The 13817-nt window shown below is 45.3% G+C and overlaps 2 protein-coding genes and 2 non-coding genes across 6 annotated transcripts in view; all 4 read left to right on the top strand.

Moving 5' to 3' along the window:
- The window catches only part of phgdh (phosphoglycerate dehydrogenase), a 722740-nt gene that overhangs the window by 49121 nt on the left and 659802 nt on the right, over positions 1-13817 (top strand). The gene's annotated exons all lie outside the window — the stretch shown is intronic.
- The window catches only part of klhl23 (kelch-like family member 23), a 45056-nt gene that overhangs the window by 16023 nt on the left and 15216 nt on the right, over positions 1-13817 (top strand). The gene's annotated exons all lie outside the window — the stretch shown is intronic.
- On the top strand, positions 3427-3499 carry trnar-ccu (transfer RNA arginine (anticodon CCU)). Its single transcript has one exon. It is a non-coding gene; the product is annotated as a tRNA-Arg (tRNA).
- On the top strand, positions 8259-8331 carry trnar-ccu (transfer RNA arginine (anticodon CCU)). Its single transcript has one exon. It is a non-coding gene; the product is annotated as a tRNA-Arg (tRNA).

Genomic DNA, 13817 nt, shown 5'->3' with positions numbered 1-13817 from the left:
CCCAGCACGCTTCCGCTGTGCCACTCTGCTTGCAAAAGCCACCTTTGCTCCTTTGCCTGTCATTTTAAAATGACCTGGGTGTAAACATTGGTTCCCTTGGCCCATAACCAGAGGGTGAAGTATGGCAACCCCCCTCTATTAAGTGCAATTTATTGTTTGCATGCATGAGGACAAATCGTTTAACCTAGAAAAATTGCCTAGTACATTGGGATGCCTCATTGGAAAGGAGAATTCTTGGGACATGTCACCGACCCTCCAGCTGCCCGTTGCTTTCTGTGTCCTGCCCCAGTGGCCTAATGGATAAGACACTGACCTCCTAAGCCAGGGATTGTGGGTTCAAGTCACATCTGCGGTGGTTTGTATCAGTGTGGCGTGACGGAAGTGTGTTTGGCCCATAACCCAGAGGTTGATGGATAAAAACCATCCTCTGCTGAGAGAGATTTTTTTAAAGGTACAGTTACTACTTTGGTGCCTTGTGAAAGCTGCTGCCTTTTTCTTATTTTATCTAATCTCATCTATAAAAGAGGAGCTGAGAGTCCTTGTTCAAATCCTGGACTTTTAAATTCTTTTGCCTATTGAGCGAAACGTCTTGCAAGTTGTATCTATATGCGTAAATGAAAACCCTTTAAGGGCCCAGCACGCTTCCGCTGCGCCACTCTGCTTTGGTCTGCCTCTAGGGGCGCTCGAACTCAGCCTGTGGCTTAAATGGTCAGTGCATAATCCATTAGGGTACAGCAAAAGGACAAGCAAGTTATTGGGCAACTGGAGACTTAGTGACTTGTCGCAATACTTCTCCTTTACATTGAGGCGGCCCTATGAACAAGGCACTTAATCTGGGTTAACACACAAATGCAGTTCTGTAGAAGGACTATTTTGACTTCTTTCTAAGCCTTGATGCTGTATTTGCGAGTTCAAGAGTACTTTGTTTTATACTGTCGAGCTACCAAAATCATAAAAGACTAGTTTTCATGCATGACATATGCATGCTCTCTTAGCAGAGGATGGTTTCGATCCATCGACCTCTGGGTTATGGGCCCAGAACGCTTCCGCTGCGCCACTCTGCTTTGGTCTGCCTCTAGGGGTGCTCAAACTCAGCCTGTGGCTTAGATGGTCAGTGCATAATCCATTAGGGTACCGCAGAAGGACAAGTAAGTTATTGGGCAATTTAATCTGGGTTAACACACACATGCAGTTCTGTAGAAGGACTATTTTGACTTCTTTCTAAGCCTTGATGCTGTATTTGCAAGTTCAAGGTTACTTTGTTTTTCACTGTCGAGCTACGAAAATCATAAAAGACTAGTTTTCATGCATGACATATGCATTCTCTCTTAGCAGAGGATGTTTTCAACCCATCGACCTCTGGGTTATGGGCCCAGAACGCTTCCGCTGCGCCACTCTGCTTTGGTCTGCCTCTAGGGGTGCTCGAACTCAGCCTGTGGCTTAAATGGTCAGTGCATAATCCATTAGGGTACCGCATAAGGACAAGCAAGTTATTGGGCAACTGGAGACTTAGTGACTTGTCGCAATACTTCTCCTTTACATTGAGGCGGCCCTATGAACAAGGCACTTAATCTGGGTTAACACACAAATGCAGTTCTGTAGAAGGACTATTTTGACTTCTTTCTAAGCCTTGATGCTGTATTTGTGAGTTCAAGAGTACTTTGTTTTATACTGTCGAGCTACCAAAATCATAAAAGACTAGTTTTCATGCATGACATGCGCAAGCTCTCTTAGCAGAGGATGGTTTCGATCCATCGACCTCTGGGTTATGGGCCCAGCACGCTTCCGCTGCGCCACTCTGCTTGCAAAAGCCACCTTTGCTCCTTTGCCTGTCATTTTAAAATTACCTGGGGGTAAACATTGGTTCCCTTGGCCCATAACCAGAGGGTGAAGTATGGCAACCACCCTCTACTAAGTGCAATTTATTGTTTGCATGCATGAGGACAAATCGTTTAACCTAGAAAAAAATGCCTAGTTCATGGGATGCCTCATTGGGAAGGAGAATTCTTGGTACATGTCACTGACCCTCCAGCTGCCCGTTGCTCTCTTTGTCCTGCCCCAGTGGCCTAATGGATAAGACACTGACCTCCTAAGCCAGGGATTGTGGGTTCAAGTCCCATCTGCGGTGGTTTGTATCAGTGTGGCGTGACGGAAGTGTGTTTGGCCCATAACCCAGAGGTTGATGGATAAAAACCATCCTCTGCTGAGAGAGATTTTTTTAAAGGTACAGTTACCACTTTGGTGCCTTGTGAAAGCTGCTGCCTTTTTCTTATTTTATCTAATCTCATCTATAAAAGAGGAGCTGAGAGTCCTTGTTCAAATCCTGGACTTTTAAATTCTTTTGCCTATTGAGCGAAACGTCTTGCAAGTTGTATCTATATGTGTAAATGAAAACCCTTTATGGGCCCAGCACGCTTCCGCTGCGCCACTCTGCTTCGGACTGTCCTACGGGGCACTCGAACTCAGCCTGTGGCTTAGATGGTCAGTGCATAATCCATTAGGGTACCGCAGAAGGACAAGTAAGTTATTGGGCAATTTAATCTGGGTTAACACACACATGCAGTTCTGTAGAAGGACTATTTTGACTTCTTTCTAAGCCTTGATGCTGTATTTGCAAGTTCAAGATTACTTTGTTTTTCACTGTCGAGCTACGAAAATCATAAAAGACTAGTTTTCATGCATGACATATGCATTCTCTCTTAGCAGAGGATGGTTTCAACCCATCGACCTCTGGGTTATGGGCCCAGAACGCTTTCGCTGCGCCACTCTGCTTTGGTCTGCCTCTAGGGGTGCTCAAACTCAGCCTGTGGTTTAAATGGTCAGTGCATAATCCATTAGGGTACAGCAAAAGGACAAGCAAGTTATTGGGCAACTGGAGACTTAGTGACTCGTCGCAATACTTTTCCTTTACAATGAGGCGGCCCTATGAACAAGGCACTTAATCTGGGTTAACACACAAAAGCAGTTCTGTAGAAGGACTATTTTGACTTCTTTCTAAGCCTTGATGCTGTATTTGCGAGTTCAAGAGTACTTTGTTTTATACTGTCGAGCTACCAAAATCATAAAAGACTAGTTCTCATGCATGACATGCGCAACCTCTCTTAGCAGAGGATGGTTTCGATCCATCGACCTCTGGGTTATGGGCCCAGCACGCTTCCGCTGCGCCACTCTGCTTGCAAAAGTCACCTTTGCTCCTTTGCCTGTCATTTTAAAATGACCTGGGTGTAAACATTGGTTCCCTTGGCCCATAACCAGAGGGTGAAGTATGGCAACCACCCTCTATTAAGTGCAATTTATTGTTTGCATGCATGAGGACAAATCGTTTAACCTAGAAAAATTGCCTAGTACATTGGGATGCCTCATTGGAAAGGAGAATTCTTGGGACATGTCACCGACCCTCCAGCTGCCCGTTGCTCTCTGTGTCCTGCCCCAGTGGCCTAATGGATAAGGCACTGGCCTCCTAAGCCAGGGATTGTGGGTTCGAGCCCCATCTGGGGTGGTTCATGTCAGAGTGGCGCAGTGGAAGTGTGTTTGACTCATAACCCAGAGGTCGATGGATAAAAACCACCCTCTGCTGAGAGAGCTTTTTTTTTAAAGGTACAGTTACTACTTGGGTGCCTTGTGAAAGCTGCTGCCTTTTTCTTATTTTATCTAATCTCATCTATAAAAGAGGAGCTGAGAGTCCTTGTTCAAATCCTGGACTTTTAAATTCTTTTGCCTATTGAGCGAAACGTCTTGCAAGTTGTATCTATATGCGTAAATGAAAACCCTTTAAGGGCCCAGCACGCTTCCGCTGCGCCACTCTGCTTTGGTCTGCCTCTAGGGGCGCTCGAACTCAGCCTGTGGCTTAAATGGTCAGTGCATAATCCATTAGGGTACAGCAAAAGGACAAGCAAGTTATTGGGCAACTGGAGACTTAGTGACTTGTCGCAATACTTCTCCTTTACATTGAGGCGGCCCTATGAACAAGGCACTTAATCTGGGTTAACACACAAATGCAGTTCTGTAGAAGGACTATTTTGACTTCTTTCTAAGCCTTGATGCTGTATTTGCGAGTTCAAGAGTACTTTGTTTTATACTGTCGAGCTACAAAAATCATAAAAGACTAGATTTCATGCATGACATATGCATGCTCTCTTAGCAGAGGATGGTTTCGATCCATCGACCTCTGGGTTATGGGCCCAGCACGCTTCCGCTGCGCCACTCTGCTTCGGACTGCCCTATGGGGCACTCGAACTCAGCCCGTGGATTAGAGTGTCAGTGCATAATCTATTAGGGTACCGCAGAAGGACAAGCAAGTTATTGGGCAATTTAATCTGGATTAACACACAAATGCAGTTCTGTAGAAGGACTATTTTGACTACTTTCTAAGCCTTGATGCTGTATTTGCAAGTTCAAGATTACTTTGTTTTTCACTGTCGAGCTACGAAAATCATAAAAGACTAGTTTTCATGCATGACATATGCATTCTCTCTTAGCACAGGATGGTTTCAACCCATCGACCTCTGGGTTATGGGCCCAGAACGCTTCCGCTGCGCCACTCTGCTTTGGTCTGCCTCTAGGGGTGCTCGAACTCAGCCTGTGGCTTAAATGGTCAGTGCATAATCCATTAGGGTACAGCAAAAGGACAAGCAAGTTATTGGGCAACTGGAGACTTAGTGACTCGTCGCAATACTTTTCCTTTACAATGAGGCGGCCCTATGAACAAGGCACTTAATCTGGGTTAACACACAAATGCAGTTCTGTAGAAGGACTATTTTGACTTCTTTCTAAGCCTTGATGCTGTATTTGCAAGTTCAAGATTACTTTGTTTTATACTGTCGAGCTACCAAAATCATAAAAGACTAGTTTTCATGCATGACATGCACAAGCTCTCTTAGCAGAGGATGGTTTCGATCCATCGACCTCTGGGTTATGGGCCCAGCACGCTTCCGCTGCGCCACTCTGCTTGCAAAAGCCACCTTTGCTCCTTTGCCTGTCATTTTAAAATTACCTGGGGGTAAACATTGGTTCCCGTGGCCCATAACCAGAGGGTGAAGTATGGCAACCACCCTCTACTAAGTGCAATTTATTGTTTGCATGCATGAGGACAAATCGTTTAACCTAGAAAAAATGCCTAGTTCATGGGGATGCCTCATTGGGAAGGAGAATTCTTGGGATTGTGGGTTTGAGTCCCATCTGGGGTGGTTAGTGTCAGAGTGGCGCGGTGGAAGTGTGTTCGACTCATAACCCAGAGGTCGACGGATAAAAACCATCCTCTGCTGAGAGAAATTTTTTTTAAAGGTACAGTTACTACTTTGGTGCCTTGTGAAAGATGCTGCCTTTTTCTTATTTTATCTAATCTCATCTATAAAAGAGGAGCTGAGAGTCCTTGTTCAAATCCTGGACTTTTAAATTCTTTTGCCTATTGAGCGAAACGTCTTGCAAGTTGTATCTATATGCGTAAATGAAAACCCTTTATGGGCCCAGCACGCTTCCGCTGCGCCACTCTGCTTCGGACTGTCCTACGGGGCACTCGAACTCAGCCTGTGGCTTAGATGGTCAGTGCATAATCCATTAGGGTACCGCAGAAGGACAAGCAAGTTATTGGGCAACTGGAGACTTAGTGACTTGTCGCAATACTTCTCCTTTACAATAAGGCGGCCCAGTGAACGAGGCACTTAATCTGGGTTAACACACAAATGCAGTTCTGTAGAAGGACTATTTTGACTTCTTTCTAAGCCTTGATGCTGGATTTGCAAGTTCAAGATTACTTTGTTTTTCACTGTGGAGCTACGAAAATCATTAAAGACTGGTTCTCATGCATGACATGCTCAACCTCTCTTAGCAGAGGATGGTTTCGATCCATCGACCTCTGGGTTATGGGCCCAGCACGCTTCCGCTGCGCCACTCTGCTTCGGACTGTCCTACGGAGCACTCGAACTCAGCCTGTGGCTTAGATGGTCAGTGCATAATCCATTAGGGTACCGCAGAAGGACAAGTAAGTTATTGGGCAATTTAATCTGGGTTAACACACACATGCAGTTCTGTAGAAGGACTATTTTGACTTCTTTCTAAGCCTTGATGCTGTATTTGCAAGTTCAAGATTACTTTGTTTTTCACTGTCGAGCTACGAAAATCATAAAAGACTAGTTTTCATGCATGACATATGCATTCTCTCTTAGCAGAGGATGGTTTCAACCCATCGACCTCTGGGTTATGGGCCCAGAACGCTTCCGCTGCGCCACTCTGCTTTGGTCTGCCTCTAGGGGTGCTCGAACTCAGCCTGTGGCTTAAATGGTCAGTGCATAATCCATTAGGGTACCGCAGAAGGACAAGCAAGTTATTGGGCAACTGGAGACTTAGTGACTTGTCGCAATACTTCTCCTTTACATTGAGGCGGCCCTATGAACAAGGCACTTAATCTGGGTTAACACACAAATGCAGTTCTGTAGAAGGACTATTTTGACTTCTTTCTAAGCCTTGATGCTGTATTTGTGAGTTCAAGAGTACTTTGTTTTATACTGTCGAGCTACCAAAATCATAAAAGACTAGTTTTCATGCATGACATGCGCAAGCTCTCTTAGCAGAGGATGGTTTCGATCCATCGACCTCTGGGTTATGGGCCCAGCACGCTTCCGCTGCGCCACTCTGCTTGCAAAAGCCACCTTTGCTCCTTTGCCTGTCATTTTAAAATTACCTGGGGGTAAACATTGGTTCCCTTGGCCCATAACCAGAGGGTGAAGTATGGCAACCACCCTCTACTAAGTGCAATTTATTGTTTGCATGCATGAGGACAAATCGTTTAACCTAGAAAAAAATGCCTAGTTCATGGGATGCCTCATTGGGAAGGAGAATTCTTGGTACATGTCACTGACCCTCCAGCTGCCCGTTGCTCTCTTTGTCCTGCCCCAGTGGCCTAATGGATAAGACACTGACCTCCTAAGCCAGTGATTGTGGGTTTAAGTCCCATCTGCGGTGGTTTGTATCAGTGTGGCGTGACAGAAGTGTGTTTGGCCCATAACCCAGAGGTTGATGGATAAAAACCATCCTCTGCTGAGAGAGATTTTTTTAAAGGTACAGTTACCACTTTGGTGCCTTGTGAAAGCTGCTGCCTTTTTCTTATTTTATCTAATCTCATCTATAAAAGAGGAGCTGAGAGTCCTTGTTCAAATCCTGGACTTTTAAATTCTTTTGCCTATTGAGCGAAACGTCTTGCAAGTTGTATCTATATGTGTAAATGAAAACCCTTTATGGGCCCAGCACGCTTCCGCTGCGCCACTCTGCTTCGGACTGTCCTACGGGGCACTCGAACTCAGCCTGTGGCTTAGATGGTCAGTGCATAATCCATTAGGGTACCGCAGAAGGACAAGTAAGTTATTGGGCAATTTAATCTGGGTTAACACACACATGCAGTTCTGTAGAAGGACTATTTTGACTTCTTTCTAAGCCTTGATGCTGTATTTGCAAGTTCAAGATTACTTTGTTTTTCACTGTGGAGCTACGAAAATCATAAAAGACTAGTTTTCATGCATGACATATGCATTCTCTCTTAGCAGAGGATGGTTTCAACCCATCGACCTCTGGGTTATGGGCCCAGAACGCTTTCGCTGCGCCACTCTGCTTTGGTCTGCCTCTAGGGGTGCTCAAACTCAGCCTGTGGTTTAAATGGTCAGTGCATAATCCATTAGGGTACAGCAAAAGGACAAGCAAGTTATTGGGCAACTGGAGACTTAGTGACTCGTCGCAATACTTTTCCTTTACAATGAGGCGGCCCTATGAACAAGGCACTTAATCTGGGTTAACACACAAAAGCAGTTCTGTAGAAGGACTATTTTGACTTCTTTCTAAGCCTTGATGCTGTATTTGCGAGTTCAAGAGTACTTTGTTTTATACTGTCGAGCTACCAAAATCATAAAAGACTAGTTCTCATGCATGACATGCGCAACCTCTCTTAGCAGAGGATGGTTTCGATCCATCGACCTCTGGGTTATGGGCCCAGCACGCTTCCGCTGCGCCACTCTGCTTGCAAAAGTCACCTTTGCTCCTTTGCCTGTCATTTTAAAATGACCTGGGTGTAAACATTGGTTCCCTTGGCCCATAACCAGAGGGTGAAGTATGGCAACCACCCTCTATTAAGTGCAATTTATTGTTTGCATGCATGAGGACAAATCGTTTAACCTAGAAAAATTGCCTAGTACATTGGGATGCCTCATTGGAAAGGAGAATTCTTGGGACATGTCACCGACCCTCCAGCTGCCCGTTGCTCTCTGTGTCCTGCCCCAGTGGCCTAATGGATAAGGCACTGGCCTCCTAAGCCAGGGATTGTGGGTTCGAGTCCCATCTGGGGTGGTTCATGTCAGAGTGGCGCAGTGGAAGTGTGTTTGACTCATAACCCAGAGGTCGATGGATAAAAACCACCCTCTGCTGAGAGAGCTTTTTTTTAAAGGTACAGTTACTACTTGGGTGCCTTGTGAAAGCTGCTGCCTTTTTCTTATTTTATCTAATCTCATCTATAAAAGAGGAGCTGAGAGTCCTTGTTCAAATCCTGGACTTTTAAATTCTTTTGCCTATTGAGCGAAACGTCTTGCAAGTTGTATCTATATGCGTAAATGAAAACCCTTTAAGGGCCCAGCACGCTTCCGCTGCGCCACTCTGCTTTGGTCTGCCTCTAGGGGCGCTCGAACTCAGCCTGTGGCTTAAATGGTCAGTGCATAATCCATTAGGGTACAGCAAAAGGACAAGCAAGTTATTGGGCAACTGGAGACTTAGTGACTTGTCGCAATACTTCTCCTTTACATTGAGGCGGCCCTATGAACAAGGCACTTAATCTGGGTTAACACACAAATGCAGTTCTGTAGAAGGACTATTTTGACTTCTTTCTAAGCCTTGATGCTGTATTTGCGAGTTCAAGAGTACTTTGTTTTATACTGTCGAGCTACAAAAATCATAAAAGACTAGATTTCATGCATGACATATGCATGCTCTCTTAGCAGAGGATGGTTTCGATACATCGACCTCTGGGTTATGGGCCCAGCACGCTTCCGCTGCGCCACTCTGCTTCGGACTGCCCTATGGGGCACTCGAACTCAGCCCGTGGATTAGAGTGTCAGTGCATAATCTATTAGGGTACCGCAGAAGGACAAGCAAGTTATTGGGCAATTTAATCTGGATTAACACACAAATGCAGTTCTGTAGAAGGACTATTTTGACTACTTTCTAAGCCTTGATGCTGTATTTGCAAGTTCAAGATTACTTTGTTTTTCACTGTCGAGCTACGAAAATCATAAAAGACTAGTTTTCATGCATGACATATGCATTCTCTCTTAGCACAGGATGGTTTCAACCCATCGACCTCTGGGTTATGGGCCCAGAACGCTTCCGCTGCGCCACTCTGCTTTGGTCTGCCTCTAGGGGTGCTCGAACTCAGCCTGTGGCTTAAATGGTCAGTGCATAATCCATTAGGGTACAGCAAAAGGACAAGCAAGTTATTGGGCAACTGGAGACTTAGTGACTCGTCGCAATACTTTTCCTTTACAATGAGGCGGCCCTATGAACAAGGCACTTAATCTGGGTTAACACACAAATGCAGTTCTGTAGAAGGACTATTTTGACTTCTTTCTAAGCCTTGATGCTGTATTTGCAAGTTCAAGATTACTTTGTTTTATACTGTCGAGCCACCAAAATCATAAAAGACTAGTTTTCATGCATGACATGCACAAGCTCTCTTAGCAGAGGATGGTTTCGATCCATCAACCTCTGGGTTATGGGCCCAGCACGCTTCCGCTGCGCCACTCTGCTTGCAAAAGCCACCTTTGCTCCTTTGCCTGTCATTTTAAAATTACCTGGGGGTGAACATTGGTTCCCGTGGCCCATAACCAGAGGGTGAAGTATGGCAACCACCCTCTACTAAGTGCAATTTATTGTTTGCATGCATGAGGACAAATCGTTTAACCTAGAAAAAATGCCTAGTTCATGGGGATGCCTCATTGGGAAGGAGAATTCTTGGGATTGTGGGTTTGAGTCCCATCTGGGGTGGTTAGTGTCAGAGTGGCGCGGTGGAAGTGTGTTCGACTCATAACCCAGAGGTCGACGGATAAAAACCATCCTCTGCTGAGAGAAATTTTTTTTAAAGGTACAGTTACTACTTTGGTGCCTTGTGAAAGATGCTGCCTTTTTCTTATTTTATCTAATCTCATCTATAAAAGAGGAGCTGAGAGTCCTTGTTCAAATCCTGGACTTTTAAATTCTTTTGCCTATTGAGCGAAACGTCTTGCAAGTTGTATCTATATGCGTAAATGAAAACCCTTTATGGGCCCAGCACGCTTCCGCTGCGCCACTCTGCTTCGGACTGTCCTACGGGGCACTCGAACTCAGCCTGTGGCTTAGATGGTCAGTGCATAATCCATTAGGGTACCGCAGAAGGACAAGCAAGTTATTGGGCAACTGGAGACTTAGTGACTTGTCGCAATACTTCTCCTTTACAATAAGGCGGCCCAGTGAACGAGGCACTTAATCTGGGTTAACACACAAATGCAGTTCTGTAGAAGGACTATTTTGACTTCTTTCTAAGCCTTGATGCTGGATTTGCAAGTTCAAGATTACTTTGTTTTTCACTGTCGAGCTACAAAAATCATTAAAGACTGGTTCTCATGCATGACATGCTCAACCTCTCTTAGCAGAGGATGGTTTCGATCCATCGACCTCTGGGTTATGGGCCCAGCACGCTTCCGCTGCGCCACTCTGCTTCGGACTGTCCTACGGGGCACTCGAACTCAGCCTGTGGCTTAGATGGTCAGTGCATAATCCATTAGGGTACCGCAGAAGGACAAGTAAGTTATTGGGCAATTTAATCTGGGTTAACACACACATGCAGTTCTGTAGAAGGACTATTTTGACTTCTTTCTAAGCCTTGATGCTGTATTTGCAAGTTCAAGATTACTTTGTTTTTCACTGTCGAGCTACGAAAATCATAAAAGACTAGTTTTCATGCATGACATATGCATTCTCTCTTAGCACAGGATGGTTTCAACCCATCGACCTCTGGGTTATGGGCCCAGAACGCTTCCGCTGCGCCACTCTGCTTTGGTCTGCCTCTAGGGGTGCTCGAACTCAGCCTGTGGCTTAAATGGTCAGTGCATAATCCATTAGGGTACCGCAGAAGGACAAGCAAGTTATTGGGCAACTGGAGACTTAGTGACTTGTCGCAATACTTCTCCTTTACATTGAGGCGGCCCTATGAACAAGGCACTTAATCTGGGTTAACACACAAATGCAGTTCTGTAGAAGGACTATTTTGACTTCTTTCTAAGCCTTGATGCTGTATTTGTGAGTTCAAGAGTACTTTGTTTTATACTGTCGAGCTACCAAAATCATAAAAGACTAGTTTTCATGCATGACATGCGCAAGCTCTCTTAGCAGAGGATGATTTCGATCCATCGACCTCTGGGTTATGGGCCCAGCACGCTTCCGCTGCGCCACTCTGCTTGCAAAAGCCACCTTTGCTCCTTTGCCTGTCATTTTAAAATTACCTGGGGGTAAACATTGGTTCCCTTGGCCCATAACCAGAGGGTGAAGTATGGCAACCACCCTCTACTAAGTGCAATTTATTGTTTGCATGCATGAGGACAAATCGTTTAACCTAGAAAAAAATGCCTAGTTCATGGGATGCCTCATTGGGAAGGAGAATTCTTGGTACATGTCACTGACCCTCCAGCTGCCCGTTGCTCTCTTTGTCCTGCCCCAGTGGCCTAATGGATAAGACACTGACCTCCTAAGCCAGGGATTGTGGGTTCAAGTCCCATCTGCGGTGGTTTGTATCAGTGTGGCGTGACGGAAGTGTGTTTGGCCCATAACCCAGAGGTTGATGGATAAAAACCATCCTCTGCTGAGAGAGATTTTTTTAAAGGTACAGTTACCACTTTGGTGCCTTGTGAAAGCTGCTGCCTTTTTCTTATTTTATCTAATCTCATCTATAAAAGAGGAGCTGAGAGTCCTTGTTCAAATCCTGGACTTTTAAATTCTTTTGCCTATTGAGCGAAACGTCTTGCAAGTTGTATCTATATGTGTAAATGAAAACCCTTTATGGGCCCAGCACGCTTCCGCTGCGCCACTCTGCTTCGGACTGTCCTACGGGGCACTCGAACTCAGCCTGTGGCTTAGATGGTCAGTGCATAATCCATTAGGGTACCGCAGAAGGACAAGTAAGTTATTGGGCAATTTAATCTGGGTTAACACACACATGCAGTTCTGTAGAAGGACTATTTTGACTTCTTTCTAAGCCTTGATGCTGTATTTGCAAGTTCAAGATTACTTTGTTTTTCACTGTCGAGCTACGAAAATCATAAAAGACTAGTTTTCATGCATGACATATGCATTCTCTCTTAGCAGAGGATGGTTTCAACCCATCGACCTCTGGGTTATGGGCCCAGAACGCTTCCGCTGCGCCACTCTGCTTTGGTCTGCCTCTAGGGGTGCTCGAACTCAGCCTGTGGCTTAAATGGTCAGTGCATAATCCATTAGGGTACCGCAGAAGGACAAGCAAGTTATTGGGCAACTGGAGACTTAGTGACTTGTCGCAATACTTCTCCTTTACATTGAGGCGGCCCTATGAACAAGGCACTTAATCTGGGTTAACACACAAATGCAGTTTTGTAGAAGGACTATTTTGACTTCTTTCTAAGCCTTGATGCTGTATTTGCGAGTTCAAGAGTACTTTGTTTTATACTGTCGAGCTACCAAAATCGTAAAAGACTAGTTTTCATGCATGACATATGCATGCTCTCTTAGCAGAGGATGGTTTCGATCCATCGACCTCTGGGTTATGGGCCCAGCACGCTTCCGCTGCGCCACTCTGCTTCGGACTGCCCTATGGGGCACTCGAACTCAGCCTGTGGATTAGAGTGTCAGTGCATAATCTATTAGGGTACCGCAGAAGGACAAGCAAGTTATTGGGCAATTTAATCTGGGTTAACACACAAATGCAGTTCTGTAGAAGGACTATTTTGACTTCTTTCTAAGCCTTGATGCTGTATTTGCAAGTTCAAGATTACTTTGTTTTTCACTGTCAAGCTACGAAAATCATAAAAGACTGGTTCTCATGCATGACATGCGCAAGCTCTCTTAGCAGAGGATGGTTTCGATCCATCGACCTCTGGGTTATGGGCCCAGCACGCTTCCGCTGCGCCACTCTGCTTGCAAAAGCCACCTTTGCTCCTTTGCCTGTCATTTTAAAATTACCTGGGGGTAAACATTGGTTCCCGTGGCCCATAACCAGAGGGTGAAGTATGGCAACCACCCTCTACTAAGTGCAATTTATTGTTTGCATGCATGAGGACAAATCGTTTAACCTAGAAAAAATGCCTAGTTCATGGGGATGCCTCATTGGGAAGGAGAATTCTTGGGACATGTCACCGACCCTCCAGCTGCCCGTTGCTCTCTGTGTCCTGCCCCAGTGGCCTAATGGATAAGACACTGACCTCCTAAGCCAGGGATTGTGGGTTCAAGTCCCATCTGCGGTGGTTTGTATCAGTGTGGCGAGACGGAAGTGTGTTTGGCCCATAACCCAGAGGTCGATGGATAAAAACCATCCTCTGCTGAGAGAGATTTTTTTAAAGGTACAGTTTCTACTTTGGTGCCTTGTGAAAGCTGCTGCCTTTTTCTTATTTTATCTAATCTCATCTATAAAAGAGGAGCTGAGAGTCCTTGTTCAAATCCTGGACTTTTAAATTCTTTTGCCTAATGAGCGAAACGTCTTGCAAGTTGTATCTATATGCGTAAATGAAAACCCTTTATGGGCCCAGCACGCTTCCGCTGCGCCACTCTGCTTCGGACTGTCC

Source organism: Danio rerio, chromosome 9 (assembly GCF_052040795.2).
Source record: "Danio rerio strain M-AB ecotype USA chromosome 9, GRCz13ab, whole genome shotgun sequence".
Classification (NCBI taxonomy): domain Eukaryota; kingdom Metazoa; phylum Chordata; class Actinopteri; order Cypriniformes; family Danionidae; genus Danio; species Danio rerio.
The sequence above is the reverse complement of the archived record's forward strand: the minus strand, read 5'-3'. Positions and strand labels throughout refer to the sequence as shown.